General features: G+C 38.9%; 1 long non-coding RNA gene across 1 annotated transcript in view; it reads right to left on the bottom strand.

Annotated features, from left to right (window-relative positions):
- Positions 1-14,512: 14,512 nt before the first annotated feature.
- Positions 14,513-22,033, bottom strand: part of LOC148213619 (uncharacterized) — a 32,550-nt gene continuing 25,029 nt past the window's right edge. The window contains exon 3 of the long non-coding RNA XR_015794252.1: positions 14,513-15,000. This is a non-coding gene — a long non-coding RNA (uncharacterized LOC148213619). The remainder of the gene's footprint in view (positions 15,001-22,033) is intronic.

Genomic DNA, 22,033 nt, shown 5'->3' with positions numbered 1-22,033 from the left:
CTGGTTATGTACTGTATGTTCTAAAGAGTAAGGACCATGACTGAAAAAGCCTGTCATCCCATCCATGCCATATAAATTTGACTGATAAATAAATGTCCCACAGGCCTCATGAAATGGGCAGATCCTCAATAGGCCCTCCCTTTATGTTCGTATCAGCTGGGCAGATCCTATATTGGCAAGGTGATACCTATTATATCCCGGTTCAGTTTTATGAAGAACTTTAAAAGTGTTGTCAAGTACTTTGAGTTGAGTTCTGAAGACAGCTGGCAGTCCGTGCAATGACTTCAGGGTAGGAGTAATTCTACACTGATGGGGTGATCTCATCAGGATCCTTTTAAACCAGCTGTAGCTTCCAGGTTGCCTCCAAAGACAGCCCACATATGGTGCATTAAGATAATCTAACTGTACAGTGATCAAGGCATGAATCAGTGTCACCAAGGCATCCTGATCGAGGATAATGGGTGATTGAACCTAACAAATTGTATACATCTTGAGGTTCAGCAGTTTTAGCCTGTCTAGGGATGAGATGAAAGTATTGAAATGGGGACCTACCAGAAAAAAGGGTATTGCTAGGGCAGGTTTGGGCCATAATTAGATGCAGGTGGGGAAGGCCATTAGTTCCAGTTTAACGAAATGGATGCAGGAGAACTTAGCAAGAAGACCAATTACTGGAAATTAATCATGTAATTGGTGTGACATTATAACACTGGCATCTAACATATACTTACTTGGAGAGAATGAAAATATTGTAGTTATAACGAGCCCTTTGCTGGAAAAATCTTTAAAGATCAATAAGCATGGCAGTACAGTTCTTTGTATTAAAAGATCAAAGTATTCCAATCTTATAAAGTAGTGATACTCAGTCAGTGGAATATGCCTTGCTGGGGGGGAGGGCATTTAAACATTTTCTCCCCACCAGTCAAAGCATGTATGAGGACTGGGGAAAAAGAAGAAAGGGGGAGCGGGGGTAAAAATGGGAAAAGCTAAAGGCTTTAGCCAGGGCTGAAACAAGGGTTACAGATTGCATGCCTCCAGAAACACTTTTGAAGAGCAGCTGCTTCTTCAATCAAATGCAACACTGGCTAGTTCTGAATGGTCATCAGAAGCAAGGGCCACTCTCACCCACAGCCTTGCTCAGACCATCAGATTCCCTGCCGCTGCTCTGGCTGTGAGTTTCCTTGCTAGTTTGATCCAAGGTGGCAGACAGCACAGGAGAGAGAGGTGAACTTCTCTCATCACCTCTCATCCATTTTCATCCACTTCTCTTTGTGAAGCTGGTTTTTCCACACCTATGGCTCTTAAATCAAAGCAGTGTAGCAGAGTCGATGACCTAAGTTGTGTCTGTTCAGGATTCAAATACTTATGGTAAGCAAACATCCTCAGTGCCACAGTGATAACAATTGCAGCAAATAATGTATGTTTGATGTAAAAAAAAAAAATCAAAATGTGTTTTCTAAATGTACACATTTAATTTGTTTTTAATTGCAGCATTTTGATTCATTGCAGAGATGTTTATTTTTATTGAGCTGGGATATAGGCTTTAAAAAAGTTGAGAAACTTTGGGGAAATGGGGAGGCTTGGAAGCATTGCCTGGCTTTTGAGTAAAGCTCTTATTGTGTCGGCAACTTAGCTTCTCCTAGCCCATCCCTCTGACTAGCCCCTCACAATCACACTGTTGTAATCACTCTCAGGATTAGAGCTTGGGTGACCACACAAAAGAAGAAGCAAGGAGGAAAGTTGCTGGAGAGGAGGGGACTCTGCATTCATGACCAGCAAGCCCTCTCGGCTTGTTGCATGCTTAAAGTCTCCCTGGCTTGTCTCATTTGCCATAACTTGCTTGGTTTAGAATCCCTAGAGTTCATAGTCAATGAAGTGGTGGTTGCTCGATAGTATTTTTTCCAAGGTTCCAGGCAAATGACAGGCTTCAGATTGTTTACGTCCCTCCTACGTTGGTCCTTCTAGCATTTGCCCTTTTATCCATCCCCACCCCACCCCCCAGCTCTGAACAGTGGGAATTGCCTGCCACGGTGCCTCCTTTGCTGCCCTGCTGCTTTGGGGCATTTTCATAAAAGATTCTATCTCATGCGGCGACATTATGGATAGCAACCAAGATTTTTCTTCAGTGTACTGACATTGTGAGAGCAGGTGTGTAAACACAGCTGTAGCAGCTGCTCTGTATAGCTTACATGAACTGCTACTTGTAAATTGCTATGGTGACCTGATCTATAAGAAGATCAAAACATCCAAGATAAAAGCAGTGTGGGTGTGCACACAAGCCTCATTTGCATTATATAATGTGAGGGATACCAAAGACAAAAGTGCCCTTTTAATTTTAAACAAAACATTATCAAATGCTGGATTGGCAAAAGGAACAGATGAAACAGAGCAACAAATGGAAAGGCAGCTATTAGCAGAAATAATTAAATCAGAGATTTTTTTAAAAGTGAGTTTTTCAAATTATAATTTATAGTTTTTTTAACATTACAGTCCTAAACATTTGTACCCTGAAATGCAATTGAGCAATGGGGTGCTCCCTAGTAATGGTTTTTTGGATTACGAATGCCCTTAGCCTTTGAGTGACATGCCAGAGGGTACATTCCCCAAAAAGTAGGGTGGCTGGGTGGGAGTAGAGCCAGGACAAAACTGAACTTGGTTTGAATTCATTTGCTTTTAATTAAAATTAAATATACAGTAATTTATATGCTTATTCTCTTTAAGGAAAGAATAATGAGTTTAATTTAATACATAGTAATGATTATCCCCTTTTTGATCTATTAATCTGCAATAACTTTAAATGGGTTTTGGAGGCTGCATCAGAGAGCCTCAGTTTTTGCTTTAGACATAGGAGATGTTGGTTTGCATCTTTGATCTGATTAACATTATGCTGGAGAGGGCAAATGGGAGGTTATTGCCAGGCTTCCGTCTCAGTTATCACCTTCGCACTTAAGAAGACAAGAACAGGAGGGAGCCCTGAAATTAACGATTATATCTGTCCATGTCTAAATTTATGTTTATCTCAGTATGCACTGAGAAAAAAAGGGACAAAATGAAGGATCTTTGTGTGTGGGGCGGTGCACATGCATGTGCAAAAGTTATATGCACACATAAATATGAAATATTTATGAAAGGCTGATAAAACATATTTTGTTTGCCCTCTTGCATAGGGGTCAATTAACTCAATGTCTTGGAATCTGCTGTACTGGGAAGTGACTTCTGCCTTATCGAGAAACACATTAAGCCCATGAGAATAAATTTACTTAAGAGCATATACTTGTTTGAAAGCCTTCACCTCTGCTAATAAGTTATGATTTTATATTTAAGAAATAAGGCATGATCCTTGTTGGTATAAGCGATCGCTATAGGTTTGGTATGTGTGATTTAATTTAGAATGTTAATAATAATAATAGCATTTATATATGATGGGAACCACCTGGGAATTTCAGGGCTGTTCACTAAACTAGGAAGTCAAAACAAATATTGTAGAATATTATAAAATATTATAATATATAATATAATATAATATAATATAATATAATTTAATATAATATAATATAATATAATATAATATAGAATAGTGGCATACAATGCATACAATGCTGCCAAAATATTCTATGGATGCAGTCATCACTAGCTGACTTTGACTAAAGGGGATCTTTACATTTTACCTTTGAGTATTCATAGTACTTTCTTACTAAGTACTACAAATGTTACAGCCCATATTGCTTCAAGTAATCAGGTTTAGTTGTTAATAGAGCAGTTCTATATTAAATTAAGAGTTGTATTTTATTAATGTAGATTCTTAACAGAACAATGATCAGGGCCTACTAGAACTCTTCAAACAACTGAAGGATTTGTCACTGAGAAAAATTGTGGTCCTGTTTTGTGTCAACAGAATTTATTTATTAGTCAATTATATTTAAGAAATTAGGTACTATGTACATAAATATAACCACTGAACTGTTTTTCTGTGTGCCCTTTTACTGTCATGCGACCAACCTCAAATTCAGATGGATTTTTTTCACTTTTGGATTTAAAATTTGGCTGATTCACGTACTTCTGTATCACTGGGACATGTCTGGAGGGGAAACGCTTAAGAAGTAGTTCCTGAAGTCAAAGATGTCAATCAAGTCACGTACTTAACCTTTCAGTCAAAACTACAGCAAGTCAAATAGGCAGCTCATCCCAAAGATACCATAATGGAAGACGATTTGCACAGGTTAAAAAAAAAAAGTGGGATCTGAATAGTTTTTATTATTACACTTCTTTTCTTCTTCTTCTTTAACTGCTTCCCATCCCTTCAGTTTAGTTTTGAAACTTCATGCCAAGTTTTTGAGGAGCTTATCAATGCCCAAAGGTCAACATGACTGGAGACATTTGTCAGGTGCCAATCTAGATTCTGAGACAGATTCTGGGATGGACAAGCAGGTCATATAAAGTCCATGGGATTTGAGGTGGCAGACAAATTGCATAAATAGAAAAATAAAAAGGTGGGATTAGAGTCAATGCAAACCTGGCAAAACGCAGAACTGAAGATACATAGGAAGAGCTGTCTGTAAAGTAGGCTTGAATAAAGCTGGTGAATCCACTTCCCAAAGTACCTTTTCGCAGTGGCTGGCTTTCAGATACAAGGACCAGTTATGCCAAGATGGTTGTGTGAAACTGTAACAATGAGGGCAAAGTCTAAAATATTTTTCTGCAAGACTGTAGAGAGTAAGGGAGATGACCTTGGCAGGAATGTGCAGCAACGGTTACCTAGGCAAAAAGGGCTGAAACATTCTTTAAGTCTTGGGAAACAAGGTAATATTTGGAAATGGCTCAGGCAAAACCTCCCTGAGTCACTGGGGCATAAGAAGGAAGGGAAGTAAAGCACAATCGGACTGGCAAGATTCTGTTATTACAGTCTGTCTCAGTAAGGTATAGTTCTAGTCTTCCTGTGGACTTGATTTTTTGGCCTGGTCTACCTAATGGGGCTGATAAAGACTGCCTTGAAAGATAATTTCTTGAAGAACAGCTTAGAAATGAAAAACCAAAACAATACAGATTTGGCAATAAAGAGAACTTACCAAGGGGAATAAAGGGGCTAAATGAAAAGGAACAAATAAAAGTAACTAGAGAGTAAATTCAGGCAAAATAATTTTACTGAACAGTATTGCTACCTCAGTAATGGATGACAGTGAAATAAATTGAGACTGAATTCCCATAACATGGAGGTACTGTGGATTGCCTAGGAATTTGTGATTTCGACAACCCTGAGTGAGACTGCATCCTTCTATGGAGCAGGTGCATAGTCTGGGCATACTTCCTGATCCATGTTCTTAGGAGGCACTCAAGTAGCCTCCTAGCTGAGAATGCCTTTCCCAGTTTCTGGTTATTTCTGGATAAGGGCAAGCTTGTCTTGCAGACAATCTTGCTTCCACCAAGTTCATGCATATGCCACTTCACATTTGCCTTTTGTTCTTTAAACTTCTTACCCCTCTCTTTTTCTCATGAGCTCTATTCAACCACAACTACCTTGGTTTTTCCCTCCCTCTCAATCCATTCAGTCTTCCTACATATATTTGTTTTGCAATTCAATCCTCATTCAAACTTTCTGCATTTTTCCTCACATGTCCGGCAAAGAATAATAACTGACTGGGGGAATTTGAAATTATGAAAGATATACAAATCAGAAAGAATTTCCCTGTTTCACTGATACCACAATTAACACAGAACTAGAAGAGTACAAGAGAGAGTTCAATTAAACATCATATAAAACTTAGCATCACTCTTACCTGACAATGCCTACATGACCAACTTAGTCCAGCAAATAGAAATGGTCATGGCAGTATCATTGAAATGCTTCTGACTCACATCAGAATTATTGGTGTAAGATAGTTGGGGGGAGGCATACTCTCATTACGCAGCTCCTTCTTCAGAAAGCTTTTGCTTACCATTCATAGGAGTTTGAGAAACATTTTTATATGAGTACAGGGTAAGCCATCTTATGCCAGAATCAGCATTGCTTGTGTTGGAACTCTTGATCAGTTTTATATGCTGAGTGGCTTCTCCTTTGCTCTAACAACTTCCTGACAGTTTTATTAGAACAGGAGATAGGGTATGTGTGATCATATCATCATAGGTGTGTGCTTGTCCTATGTGCAGCTATGTAACCAGGCACACCATCCTGAAATCTTGGAAGAAAGACCAGGTTAAAAATGTAATAATAATAACCACAGTGGTTTTATGATGATCATTTGGCAGAACTGTACAAGCAATGCTGTTTTGTATCTCTCTTTTTGTGTGAGTACTTGTGCTTAAGTGGATCCTTGGATATAAATTTTTTCATTTAGACAGGTCACATAATGAATAGTATAGATGTTAAGTATTATTGCCTGTTTTATCTTCCAGATTAATTTTTCATACAAATCCTCTATTTTCCGCAGTTAAGTAACTTAATAGAAAAGTAAATAATGTTTTATGTTGCCATGCACAAATATTATTTTATCTCCACAAAGCTTACTACCTGCCCACACATACACACACACAAATGCCAGCTCTCTCAACTGATTGATAGATAGGTCTGGATATTTTTGCGCATAAACTAGGAGACTTGCTCCAAGTGGATGAGACTTAGAAGATGTCCTCCATTTTGTGGTAGACATTTATCTACACAAAAACATTGCTGCTGCAAAGATAGGATAGATGTAACCTTTTGAATGAAGGATCTTGAAAAGGTTTCTTCCTGTCTACCAGTGTCAGATACAAACTTCCAATAAACTGCACAGCTGGATGGAAAATAGCACAACAAAGTGGCCATAAAATGATACAACTAATGATCATGGATGCACACCTCAGACTTAACAAATACCAGCATACCACAGACAACCTCAAGGAGCAACTGGAACAAACCATGACCCCAGGGCACACAAATATACTGGCAACCACCATCAAGACCGAATCCCTAGACAAGCTGAGAAAAGAAAAACAAAACTTCAAACTAAACTGCTCAAACTAAACCCCAGAAACAAAGAGGTACCTGAACCAGAATGGGTAATCAACATGTCCAGCCGACCACTATCCACTGCAGAACACAGTATCCTCCAGAAAGGCCTCAACTATAACATGGACAATGCTAATCAGCTAGAATTCTGTGCAGCCTTAGAAGCAGCATTTAAAACTACAGGACCTAACACAGAGACCCAAGAAAACATAAGGCAGACAATCATACGACAGATCAGAAGAACACAGTATCAGCACCAACTCAAAGCAGAGGACAGAGCAGCCCTCAAAAGCCTAAGGAAGGACCAAACCATCATCATCCTCCCAGCAGACAAAGGCCGAACCACAGTTATTATGGATAAATCACAATACCCACAAAAAGCCAAAAAGTTATTAGAGGACAAAGAACCCTACATCCCACTTAACACCAACCCAATAGAGATACTAGACAACCTAACCAAGAGAACCCTCAATGACCTAACCAAGAAAGGCCAGATCACAAAAGAAGAACAGTGGCAGATGAAAAGCAGTGAACCCATCCTCCCACGTTTCTATGGATGACCAAAAATACACAAGCCTGGCATACCTCTTCAACCAATTGTATCTTTACCAGGAACATAGCGAAAGAACTGACAAAAAAGCTTGGACATCTCACAGAGAAGAGCGAATATTCTATCAACTCCTCACTACAGTGCCTCCAGAAAATCAAAGATGTACACATAGATGAAGATGAAAACATGGTCTCATTCGATGTCACAGCACTCTTTACACCCATAAACCCAGAACTAGTGAAAGAATCCATATCAGCAGTACTACACAACACACCCGACCTAACCAAATACACCCAGATCGAAATATCCAGAATCATGGACCTCATCAACCTCTGCCTCACTACCTATTTTCAGTGTGATGCACAAATATACCAACAAATCAGAGGCACACCCATGGGATCACCATTGTCAGGACTCATAGCAGAGATTGTAATGCAATGCTAGAAACTATAGCACTTCCACACATACAACCTAAAATATGGATCCGGTATGTAGATGACACCTTTGTTATAATAAAAAAGGAACAACTAGAGAAAACACATGAAACTATCAACATCTTCAAAGGAATAAAATTCACCAGAGAGGAAGAAAACAGCAACACACTACCCTTCCTGGATATCCTCATCAGCAGAGGAAACACAGCAAATTAGAAACTCAAGTCTATTGGAAGACAACCCACACTAATCAAGTACTCCATTATCAAAGTAACAACCCAACCTCCCACAAGAGGAGCTGCATAAGAACATTATTCAAATGAGCACAGATCCATTGCAGTAACCCAGAACAGCAGAAAAAGGAAATAGATCACCTATACAACATCTTCCAACAAAATGGATATCCACGCAACTTTATCAAAAAGTGCCTGACCACTCAAGCTACTACAACACAACCAACACAAGCTATGAAAAGGATAACACTGCCATATATCAGAAATGTCTCAGAAACTACCAACAGACTATTACAACCACATGGCATCTCCGTAGCACACAAACCAACTAAAGCCCTCCAAAACATCTTAAGCAAGCCAAAAGACCCAGTAGCCCAAGAAGAAAAAAACAGGAGTTATCTACAACATATAATGTAAGGACTGTAATAACCACTATATAGGACAGACAGGCAGAAGGCTAGCAGAGCGCATCCATGAACACCAACTAGCAGTCTGAAGACACAATGAAAACTCCTTAATCTCACAACACATGGACAGACTCAACCATAGTTTCAACTGGGAAACTCTCAGGATCTTAGACCAAGCTAAATCCAAAAATGCGAGGGAATTCCTGGAAGCTTGATATTCTGACAAGGCAGCCATCAACAGGCACATAGAGATAAATAACATCTACACACTATTCAAAAGAGAAAATAAAAAGGAAAACAAAAGACCAGAACATTTCCTCACCAGCAATCATCACCCAGATAAGCAGATTAATACCAAGATTACCACCAGACATACAATCAGCAGTAAACAATACCCTAATCAAAGAACTACCAGGGGAAAAAACAAAACAAAACCCACACCCCCACCAACACTGGCAGGGCATACCACTGTATATAAAGAGAGAGCAAACCCCGTTTCATTCTAGCACTGAAGGTGTTAGCTAGCTGGGTGATGAAACGTTTGCAAGAAAACAGCCAGGCTCAGGGAACTCCAGGGACTCCACAAGGTTTCTTCATATTTATATTGCTATTGCTCAGAAGTATGGTGAAAAGGGGCATCTATTTTCTTCTTTTTCAAGAATTCCAGCTAATCTATTTTTTTCTTCTATTTCAGAATGCTGCTGAGGCTGTTTCCTTTGGAGCACTGCATACCTTCATACACTGCTTTCTATCTATTTTGAAGGGACTTCTTTGCACACAAACACACACACTAGGCATGAACATGATTGGGTACTTAAGGAAATAGAGATAAAAGAGATGAAGAATACAAATCATGATAAAATCATAAAACAGCAATCTTAATCCTGTCACGTTGACTGTTGGAGACGATGAAAATGCCTCTGTTGGCTGTCTAGGAGCGCCCGTTGTTTCTGATCACAAATTAATGTCCATTAAACAGGCATGAACATTTATGACAGCAATATAGGAAAAATTGGGTCTTTTCAAGTAAATGTGCAATATTTAGCGTGTTTTATTGTACCCTGCCTAGAGACCTTCAGCTATTGGGCAGTTTAAACTTTTAAAATAAATAAATAAAAATAATGAGAACATCCTCCACATTATTAATATAAGCAAAAGACAAAGCAAAGATTAAACAAACTAAACTGGAAGGGGGAATGAAGAACTGACTCAGTGGAGGTGGTTTCCTCTTAGGACGGCATTCCTTCCATTTTATGTTTCAGGTTATAGTTTAAAATTCATTTGTTTGTGCCCTCCTTCATACATGCCACAATAGCTTGTTCTAAAATTCTCTAATCCATATGCTCCCAGTTAGGCTTTTCTGTTGCTTTTGATTTCTTTCTATTTATGCTAGCATACACTTATTTGCCCCATTTCCTTCACATTATGACCCAATGAATTTTAAGGCAATGATAAAGGGAGGAAGCATTGTGTTTTCCAGAGTTCCCTTACTGGCTTAATTGAGTAACGTTTATATTGCAAGATATAGCTTATGAAGGTTATAATTTTCCTATCATCTAAATTGCAGGCTAAAAATTGTGTTAAGAAAAGATTGTAGAGAATGAATTGCTGCTTTCAAAATGAGTCTTGTTCACTGACAATGTAACTGGCGAATGATTACCAAAAATGGGATGGTTTTTGTATCTAACATTTGTCAATTGTAGGTATGGATTTCTAATTGCAATCCATTTGATAATGTGTACATTATAATTTTGAAGAGCAAATGACCACAATCCATGAATGTGAGGAAATTATATATGGTAGTGGCTAAATATAGGATCCAATCTGTTTTGCCAGAAGCATTAAATATTATGAGAACAATGTAGCAGAAGCAGCTTAAAAATATAATTTACTCTTTTTCAGAATTTCCAGGTCAGCCCCAGAATCAACAAGGGAGGCTAATTTTATGTTTGGCTTCTGAATATCTTACCCTATTCCCAAGTCCATTACTCTTCATCACTAAGACATACAACAGTAACCTTTTTCTATTCTAATCCAATGGGTTCTCCTGGACTCTGTACCTGAATTGTAAGATCTTAGTCCCAGGACTTCTGGCAATCCTATTAGCTGTGTCATCACCACATCCTTAACTCAATTATTTAAAGACCTAGTGGCTAGAGCATGACAGCTTATTGTTGTGATTTGTGGTTTAGCATATTCTGAAAATCCTGCCTATTTGGTAGTCTGTGGTCCAATGTATAATTTGAGGTATGCTGGAGGGGTTTCGAGGACCACATGCAAGATCCTTGTTAAATTTGGGGGGATTATCCTTGTTAAGGAAAGTTGACCAGTAATAATGGGATGGCAGAGGACAGGCTGGCAAAGATTACAGAGGAGGGAAGCTCTCAGAGGGGGAGTATGGGAGGAGAAAAGAGGAAGGGAAAAGAGGAGGAGGACAAAGCAGGGAGGGGATGGATTTTGGAAGTGAGAGGAACCTGGGGCAAGAGAAGGATTTATTGATACGGTAAGAGAGTTGGATTATGGAACGCATTTTTATTTATCACACTTTTTGTTACCTTTTGTGCTTTGGTTTCAAATGAAGGAACAAAGCAGGTTAAGGCCAAACAAATCCAAACCAATTCATCTATTACTGCAGAAGGCTCCAGAGTTCTGGTCTGCTACGGATTATGAACACAGTGGACTCAACTGCTATAGCAAACAGCTCATCTGTAGCCCCAGACTGTTGGTCTCAGATCCAGACCCAATGTAGCAAGAACTGCTTGCTGTTGAAAACAAATACTGAGGCTATAGTATATGTTCAAACATTAATCTTTCAGGTCCCAAAAAAGAGAGAGAAACCCATATTTATATTTCTAGAAAACAGATAGAATGGTCAGTACACAAAAAATCAGAAGCAAGTCAGTAGGCATTTTTAAGGACAAATATTGGAAGAGTTACTATCAAAGACATATTTAGAATGAGAAATATTTTAGTTGACTAAAGAAAGTCATTAAGAGAAAAGATATGTTCATCATGATTCATATTTTTAATGTAGTTTAAATTTACAGTCTCATAAACCAAAGTGGACCTACATCTGATATTCATGTTGAATAGAATAAATTTTTTATTGCAGTCACAGACCAGAGTTAAAGATAGAAACACATTTAAAAATAAAAATAAATAAAAAACAAAACAGGATAAGATGTTACAGTTGATAGTGGGTTCTTCTGTGGGCAAAGTCTGTCTAATTTTACAGGCAGTATAACAAAATTTGGCTGTGTTCAAGGAGACTGAATTGTATTGATCTGATAACAACAACTATGCATAGAAAAGATCAGAGTTTCCCGGGGGTTTTACAGGTAAGGAATTATAAGGCAGGTCCTGGGATCCTTATCGAGGGTACAGGATAACAGGATGTGAGCTGTGGTTCCAATAGCCCCTTGTCCACAGGGGCACCAAATTAGCTCAAAGGGGACTTTTTTATATCAGCCCTCCAAAAACTGCTGGGGGGAGAGTGTTGAAGTTAGTGCTCTTTGGAATTTGGAGACTGTTACGTGATGAAAGCATTTCACTGGTTTGTAAAAGGGGGCTTGACTGCTCAGAAAAATGTCCTTGGGCAGAGCAGGCTGGTCCTCTTGGGCTTTCAGGTCTTTGATACATTGTGTGGGTACCAAACGGTAGTTGCACAAGAGCCTTAGCTGAATACAGCTTCAGCGCTGCTGGGATATGCTGTGCTCCTCTGGTGAAATGAAAAGATTTACAGTAATTGCAGCTACTGTTTTTGGAGCATGTTGTGTAACATGATTTTAGTGTGCACTGCATTTGTTGGAACTGTGGAAAACCATGCCCAGATATTTAAAGGATTTCACTTGTTCAATACTCTGGCCATTTACCCTCCAGGTGTGCAATTTAGGTCTCTTTGCAAAGATCAGGATCTTAGTTTTGTTATACTTGATCTTGAGTGCTTCCTCAGAGTAATAATTAGACAGAGCATTCAGGGCTTGTTTAAGTCCCATTGAGGTTTGTAATAGAAGTACTATGTCATCTGCAGATAAAAAAGTTGCAATATGTTTGTTAGCTAGTTTTGGGGGATGACATTCTAACTGATTTATTTTGGCCACCAATGGATTTATGTACAGATTAAACAGCAGGAGAGCTAAGATATATCCTTGTCTCACTCCTTTGCAAGTTGGAATCTCATTTGTATGGTGGCCTTGCATACTGTATCAAACTTTGATTTTAGAGTTCTCATAAAGATTATGCATTAGCAACACTAGCCATCTATCTGTGGCAGTGTTTATAAGTTTAGTCCATAGCCTTGTTCTGGGAACTAGATCGAATACAGACATAAAATCAATAAATGCAGTATATAATCCTGAGCCTGTTTTAGATATGTATTTTTTGGCCAGATGCCAGTATATGGGTATGTCCATAGATAGAATGTCCAGCCTTAAAGCCCACTTGCTCGTTTGCCAGTATGTGCTCTAGGTTAATCTAGTTGACTAATTTGTTGTAAAGTGTCTGATATAGAGCTTGTTTATTATACATAAGAGGCCAGTAGGCCTATAATTAGGAGGCAGGTCTCCAGTGCCCTTTTTATAAATGGACACTATGATGGCTAGACCCTGGTTTTCTGGTACTTATGCAGTACAATCAATATAAGTGACACAAGAACGGGGTCCACCATTCCAAATTATCACATAATATTTCAGCAGTAATAAAATCATTGCCTGGAGCTTTACCAGACTTCAGTTGATTTATAAGTTTATTTCAGCACTTGAGACTGGAACCCAGTTGGGGAGCAGGTTTAATATTGAGATTTAAGTTGAATTTAGGAGATGTTGTACTTGAATTTTGAAAGAAATATGGAGATGATATTGGGTATTATCACTGTTCCACTAGCATTTTTAAAAAAACATTCTTCTTTCCAAATAAGAATTTATTCAGGAAAGCAAAAACCCAGACACATCAAAGCAATTAACCAGACCCAGCATAATGGATTAAGCATAAAAGAAAGCTTTAAAAAGTTGTCATTTTGCATATTTCTGATCTGTCAGATTATATTTTATGGAAATGTTCTTTATTTATTTGCTATAGTTTTATAGTGCCACACTATGCAGGGACTCTGATTTACGTAGCCTGCTATAACATTTTGCAAGTGAGAGGCCCACCTTATTAAATTGACAGCAAACTCAACTTCTGGGGGAGGTATGGTGAACTGAAGACAGCTCTGCAAAAGCAGAGGCGATGACATCAGCAAAGACCAAGGAACCAGTGAGTACACCGGCACCTTGTAACCTCTCTGGATAAGGAGAGGATGGGAGATCACCCACATGTGCTTTGGATGGTTTCTCCTTGTGAGGAGACCATAGAACAGCAGTTTTCCATGAGTTTGAGTGCTGGGAGATAGGGTATCAGCCTGTGATGGAAGGCATGAGCGAGGAGGATCGTGGCATGGAGATCCAAGGTCATAGGGAGGGGGGAGGCATTCCAAGCATCTCCTCAGCCCTCAGCTGGAGCATGTGAAAGTGAAGAGAAGGAGACTGGCCCCTCCCTAAGGGGTTCAGGGTTATAGTTGCTGTTGTTGAGGGTTAGAGTTAGTCTGGCGAGAGTCTGTCCAATAAGTGTAAGCTAATAAAGTAACTGAACTGTTCCTGGATTATCTCGCTGAGTTTCTTGGGCTGAACCTGACACAGCCATCTTGTTCGCAACTGCAGTGGAGCTGTTTAAAGGACACTAAATTTGCAAACCTCACTTTCTAATCACTTTCAGAAATTGCCTATTTACCATCTTAAAGCTATTAGAGACCTTGGAACTGTAAGGTTTACCCTGTTCAGCTCCAATGAAACTCTCATGACACGCAGGTTCAGCAAAGAAGTTTACTAGAGTGTAACGTAGGTAGGTACAGACAAAGCCAGGATTGGCTTGGCATAACTTACATGGTGTTTTATAGTTTCCCCGTTCCCGCGCTTTGCCCCGTTGCCTAGTTACCGATTACCCGCAGTAATCCCCCCTCGCCCAAATGGCAGATTCAGTCCAGTTCTTTTGTCTTCTTGATTGCTGTCTATTGTTTGTGTGGTTGTTGCCTTTGTTGGGTTTTCCTGTTGCGCGTAAAGCCAGGAGTTCGTAATCGCTCGCTGATCGCTGTGCTTCTGAGCCGCTGCACTTCCCTTTGTCTGCAGCACTCGAGGGAAGCCGGTGGTGATACAATGTATCCACTCTCAGCCGAAGTTAACCGCCGCCACCTGTTGACAATTAGTTCACGGTTTGGCTAACATCCCCTTTTCCGCTGCTAGCGCCTGGGGTGATGAAATTGACTAGGTGAAACTGAGCAGTGGCGTTCGCTGTGCCGTGCCAGCTGAATCAGACAGGAATGACAAGTTTGAAAAGTCTTCATCGAATGAGTTCATCTTCAACTCTGAACAAAAAAAAATTAATTATAAGCTTAAGAACTTAAAGAACTTGAAATAAACAGCAAAAAGTTAAATAAGACTTTGATCTAAGAAATTTATAAATGGATTAAGGGTCCAGATAAATTTGGAATATTATACTATAAGATTTTAGAATTAGCTATAAAAAATAAACAACTTCTCGTGGGAAACAGAATTATTTTGGCCATCCTAGCTATTGCAAGTCTTAACAAAAGGTAAGTGATGATTTTAGAAACTGGACACTAGAGGGAAATAAAGATTTTAAGTAGAAGAAAAAAAATATAAGTCTGTCTTGATGTCATTTAATATTGGGACTTACAAAATGACACAAAATGTTATAAAATCAGAAATATTAAAGGAGATCTTTAAAGAATGGAGCCAGAAATTAGTAACTACGATATCAACACTGTCAGTAATGATGTCTGCTTTTATGGACAGATTAAGTCTAAAAGATGTTAATGAAAGAATGACAGATGTGGGGCAAATTTTGTCTGACAAGACAGAGAAAGTACCAAAAATGGAACTACAAATGACAGGCCAAGAGAATGATTTAGAAAAGGATACTTTATTGGAGATACAAAAGAAACTGGCAGAAGTTTAAAAATTAAAAGGGAAATACAAATGATAAACCAAGAGAATGACCTGGAAAATGTTCTCTTATTGGATCTACAAAAGAGCCTTGAAGAAATCTGTGCGATGGCATAAAGAAGAATTGAAGAGAAATCAAATCCTACAACAATATTTGATTGAAATAAAGATTAAGACTGTTAGAAGTAAAAGAAAGGAATATATAGCTGGTTTATTTGATCAAAGTTAAAATAAGACTTTGTTTTGCAATGTTCTGGCAACCCTTTACAGACTTTTTGCTGACACCAGGATCGAAAAGTTGATGTTTTATGGATTTTTTTATAGATAAGGGATGGGATATGGGATGAAGAGATATCTGTTTAACCTTATGGGGGTGAAGAGTTATTAAATTTGTTTATATTTGTTGTGATGAAGGTTGGAAGTCACTTCTTTATATATTTCTTTTTCTTTATTATATTCTTTCTTTTCTTTTTCTTCTTTCTTTTTCTTTATGTCCTGCACTTTTTATTCTTTCTTTCCATTCTCTTTCTCTAACTTTAGTTTGTATTAGTTTTTACTATTGTAATTAAAGTTCTTAATAAAAATTATATTAAAAAAAAAACAAATTAACAGCAAACCCCTGGTGTGAATCCAGGAAATTGGGTTAATTCAGTAACCAAGATAAGCATGTAGTACAATGCCAGCCTATGGTGTTCTAAAACAGTGCTCAAACAATTTAAATGGAAATGGCAGAGCAGGTACAATTTTACAGACTTAGTGCATTTTTTTTTCAATTACAGATGCTAACAGGCTGGGTAACAATTGCTTTTTCAGTATCTTGAAGGTGAAACGATAGAATGATAGTTTTGCACCCCTTGTATAGTTGCAGCCTTCCTGAAGATGATGCCTGCCTTGAATAGGCAATAGCCATGCTGAGAATTATGGGACGTGTAGTCCTACACACCTGGAATTCATCAACTTCAGAAAGGCCACACAATTGTCTTTGTCAAAGTTGTTGCTGAAGTTTTTCATACAGCTTCAAAACACCATAAAATCTGACCAGGCACCATAATGTGGGGAAAGAAATAAACCTCTTGGGCAAAGAAGATTGGAAGAATTTGCTTTGCTTAAATTCAAAATAGTGTGTCTACATCCAAACCAGGATCTGCAGTTCATTGGTCCTCTGAAATCCTCTGGCCTGTGGGTAGATGTGGGTGGGCTTCCCTAGTCATCTGCCCTCCTTGGTCCTGTTCTTCTGAGATTACAACTCAGCAGCTGGGAGGGAGAGTCTCTGCAAATTTCCTTCCACTATTACAGCTAGTTTCTCCTTAGCTGAGCAGGGTGGTGGGGTGTGGAGGCGAATCTCCCTTCTCTGAGATGCTCAGCTGATTGGCCACTTAAGGAAAAAGAACTTGATCTCTTTCTCCAGGGCATTTTGTGGTGATTCCACAGATGGCAGGGAACGTAAGAAAGGGATGTGGCTTTGACTGCACAGTTGCAGCTGCCATCTTGACTTCTTTGACCCCCTTGTAGATGCCTCTCATGGCCTGCATAGTGAGATGAGAGCCTCGTTTTTTAATTTAGCTGAAAAGTAAGGCAAATTAAACAGAGGGATTGGGTACCTGTATGTGCGCATAGGTGCTATGTAAGAATGGAGAGAATGGAGAGTCAGTATATTTCTGTGCCTGAGCCCCACGCATTGCCTAGGCACAGATCACCCACACTTTCCTCAAGACAATGCAGCCCTCAGAAGATAAAGGATTCCTATAGCTCACTGGAATAAACTAGCAGGAGAAAAATACAGTTTGGTCTGGTCTGGTCTTGCTTCAGATAATAACCATTTGCTCTGGAAGAAGAAATGGGAGTGTATTCCTGAGGTTTGATTATTTATTTAATCCATTTCTGAACTATCCCACATCAAAAGTCATGATGAGAAGCTTTACATACATTTTTTTATAAAACAGGATCAAATCAAACATACTGATAAAATACAACTGAAACCATTTTAAAGTATAAGAATTAGAAAAATATATTAAAAAAACAAACAAACAAACCATACACAGCACTCACACAAGGAACCCCTGTGTGAAGAGAGAAATCCTTAGGAAATGTCCAAAACTTATCAGGGTTGATATGTCCTCAATATGAAGAGGAGGAAGCTTCCAGAGGCTGTGTTTGTATGACACACTTAGCCAGAATTTCATAATCTGTGAGTCAAAGTTGATCAGATTTGAAGGGGGCTGGGGATTTTGGAAGGCTTCCATCCTTGTATGGAGAGGGGCTTGCCTGAGTTGAGCAAGGGCACGTGCTTTCATGCAGTCTTGCTGGGATCCAACATCCAGGCTTCCAGGGCTGTTTGGGTGGGGTGGGAGGCCTGAAGCAGTCTTGGAATGATCCAGCCATGGGTGTCCATGCAACATAAATGCTCAGAGCTGGACCTCTATCCAGGAAGGGTTGCAGGATTGGGGGGTGGAGGAGACCCTCAAATGCGACCTGGCAGGGAGAAAATTCTAGGTGCTTAAGAAAGATGAAATTTAATTATGGAGTGTGTGTGTGTGTGTGTGTGTGTGTGTATGTATTTCATGCTTTTCCTTAGCCCCAGTGAAATCTTTAGCTTTGTTTATGGGATGGGGGTGGGGGACAACACAGGGTTTTTTTGTCATTGTCATGGGTCTTATCATCACAAACTTTGGGGATCACTGCACTAAGCTAAAAGTCCTCTTAATGAGTATACAGTTTACCCCATCCTCATACATGGTTCTTTAATCAGAATCTTAAGATACACATCCTATGAATCAAGAGCCATTTGGAATTTACAAAACCTGGAATTTATTTTATTTATTTATATATCAAATTTATATCACCGCCCAGCTCCCCCACAAGGAGGGACTCTGGGCGGTTCACAGCCAAACAATTTAAAATCAATAAAAATTTAACAGAATGATAAGCTTTGATTACAAATTCTGGTAAGCCTTTTTTAACCAGAGTCTGCCCACGATGAGGGTAAAATGGGTGTTACATGTTCATCAATCAGACTTCTGTTGTGTGAACACAGCCATCATTAAATCCATGAGTGTAACATGTAGTTGCACATATTAAGTGCACTTTTTGATGATTAAAGCTGTACTGACAAATGTTTTAAAACACATTATCCCCAATAAGTCTGACATTTCTGTCAAAATTCAAAAATTTAGATTTTGATGTCAGAAACATGCATTTAAAAATCATCCTGCACTGAATTGCACCTTTATTTATTCATTTGTCAGCTTGACATAATTTATTATAATCACTTTTTTTTTTAAAAAAAAGTCACATGCAAATGTTTAATTTTGCCCATGGAAAGCGCAAATAACTGTTTAGCTGCACTTTTAAAAATGTTTTAAACTCTTGTAGGGTTTTCTGTGTAATCTGGCAGCAGTGCTCTCAAAGGAATAAAACCCTAGTGAAGAAAGCAATTTCCTGGGCTGGGGGGGGTCATTTGTCTGTTATTTAAACAAAAGCAAAGAAGTTTCAAGAATCAAATAATTTCTTTTAAGGTGTGACTAATGAAGGGTTTAAGTTTGGGGTTAGGGCAAATTAGCAATCAGTGACCAAAGTCCGGCTCATTTTCTCTTTCCGTTTGCTAGATTACCTGAAAAGATAATAAATTAGTGAGCGTTACAGGTGCCTTTCTATTTTGAGAGAAGGTAGTGAACTTTCATTTATTACCATCAAATCCATGTTGCTGAAAGTCAAATCTCTCTGTTTTTTGCTTGCTGTTAGTCCAGACCATGAGGCAATCAAGCCATAAGGGTCATTTTCTGCATGAGCTAACCTTTTTCTCCGCTGTAGTTTGAAGCTTTGTTGACAATAAGATGCTCAGTGGGAACATTAAATTAACACTCCATATTCGTGCCTGTAAATTTACTGACAGGCTGAGGAAAAGTCAGGGAAAACAAACACTTCATCATTTCTGCTTCATTTAGCTTGTGAAGGGGAGCGCTCTCACCTGCCGTGAAAAGAGGTCAGGGCAGATGGGGATAATTTTAATCTGACTCTCAGCTGAGTCTTTAGTTGTAGTGGATTGTGTTACACTCTCTGCTTAAAGTACAGATGAGAGGGAGATGAATGCAAGAAAAATCATCCTAAGTATTAGGTGAAATGCATCAGAGAGAATTTGTTCTAGATAGTAATGTGAAACAAAAGAATGGCTGTGCAAAGTGACTAAAGATAGGAGCAGGTTAAATACCATTAATTTGTTAATGTCCGTAAATATTGGTGTATTTTCTATCAGCAAAAAATTAAGCAAAAACCTTTAAAATACAATATACCCTCTCTGTAAGGGAATGAATGTATAATTATCTTCTATGTTCCATTTTTATTTTAATTAAGTACAGTGGTGTTTTTTTTTAAGAATGGGATGAGGCAGTTATCTATGAAAGCTGTTTCGTAAAGTAAATTATTTTTCAAGCATTGCAAACTCGTATAGTAAATTGTGGTGTTAAAAACAATTTCCTATGCGTGTATACACAGTTCGTATGTCCAAACAGAAGATACTGAAACATATAATAGTTCTGTGCACATAGAAGAATTGATCTGCACGTGGAGGTTGGGAACTAGTATTTTCCTTAGGGCTACCATATCTGGGCTGCATAAATCCATATGACCACTAGATGGCCACAAAATTTATTATTTCCTGCCATCTACTGGCCATCTAGATTTTTGCAGCCCTAGTACATGTTCAGCATGAGTCTTTTTAGTGCCAAATTGAGGGCAATTAACATATCTTGTATAGTGATCTCCATAGTTTACCGACTTATGTGTGAAAAAGTACTTCATTTAAAATATGTCTAGGCCTCCAGATTGAGCCCCCCAAATTGTGATAAAATTTCCATGAAAAGAATCCCACAAAGTACAAAAGTAGAAATGAACAGATACAGTAAACAACAGCAATTGTAATACAATTGCAACTACAAACCAGTAAGAGTTTAATAAAACACACACATGAAAAGGCCACAGGTAACAGACATGGCTGGTGCCCGTTAGGATGAATATGTCAGAAGAAAATATGGCCAAAAGCAAGGGGAAGAAACTAATTCTGTTTGCGCCTGTCATTTTCCTTGCAGTGGCACTCAGAACAATTCATTAAGACACAACATTGCTGATTTTTAAAATAATCACTTACCCTCTTATAGTATGCTTGACATGTTACCCTACTTAATACACTGCTAGGAATAAAGCATGGCCTTGACCGCCCACCACTGTTTTCAGCCATCTCTGTCGTCCAATTAGATCACCATTTCAGGTTGAGAAAGAGCAGCTTGGGGAATAAAATGGCACCAGAGGCCTGTGTTCAAGTCATACATCACCACATGCTCCATCCCATTTGGCACACAGGTACCAAACGACAGACTCTAGAGGAGTCATCTTCTGACCAAGGTACTTTTCAGCCTCCTGGAAGGTCAGCTAATGGCTTCCTCAGAGTCTGGCTGTAAAATAGCAATAATGTGGGTGGATGATCCTGGCAAGCCACTGCGCTGATCTTCCTTGCGTTTCTGTTGCGGGAGGGTGGTTCCAGTTCGGTAGGACGGAATGGAAAAAAAGATCAAGTTTTAATTTTAAATGATCATTTTAAAATTTAAAATTTAAATTTTAAATGATCGTTTTCAAAATGTTTATGAAATTTCTCAGATTATATACATATCCAAACTAGCATGCTTTGAAGTAGCATTTCATTTTTTACTAATGGTACTGGAAAGTTTCCCTTGTTGTTCACGGCTGGGATTCAATCATACTGTTGGAGACTGGCACCTGGCAGCCTGCTCATATGCCAGAGATATGTATACTTCTTTAAGAGAGCCAAGAACACCCTGATCGTTTTGCTGTTTCAAATAAATGTGTGCTGCTTTGTCTGTATGGATGGTTTAGCAGAGTGCTATGACTGGAAATGCAAACACCAAGAGGGGCAACTTTTTTACAGCAACCCTATTGTCTGGCCTTTTTAAAAAAGAAATCTTATGCAATGTCACAAAGAATGGTATCATCTAATCTTGCACTATATCCGATGTGTTTCTGTTTGTTTACTTTGAACTCTTCCAGAAGGCTAGTGAATTGAGCAGGAGTTTTGCTGGCTTTCGACTGTGTGGGAGAGCAGTGGACGAAGTGGGAGCGCAGAGCTAAAATAGCCTACCAGGTGGTCCCAGAAAGTAGACACAGTGTGTCAGCTCGACTGAAAAGCCTTTGCAATTTGTTGGCTGAGGCTGAAGGCTGGAGGAGGGGGATAAGACAGTGGGGTGGCACTGCAGTAGCTATTGAGGATCCAGACATCTCTGTGTCCGGCTTGGTTTATTACAATCAGAGCAGTGATTAGACTTCTTTTGATCGCAGGTTTAGCTTTCAGCCTATCAAGGGAATTGGAGGGGGGGGGGGCTGGGATACATATTAATGTCTTGCACTGGGCCCACATAATTTCCC

This window comes from Python bivittatus, unplaced genomic scaffold (assembly GCF_059951505.1).
Source record: "Python bivittatus isolate LINGU-HERP-01145 unplaced genomic scaffold, Pbiv_v1 ctg000960_np1212, whole genome shotgun sequence".
NCBI lineage: Eukaryota > Metazoa > Chordata > Lepidosauria > Squamata > Pythonidae > Python > Python bivittatus.
Note: the sequence above shows the minus strand (reverse complement) of the source record. Positions and strands in the feature narration are given on the sequence as shown.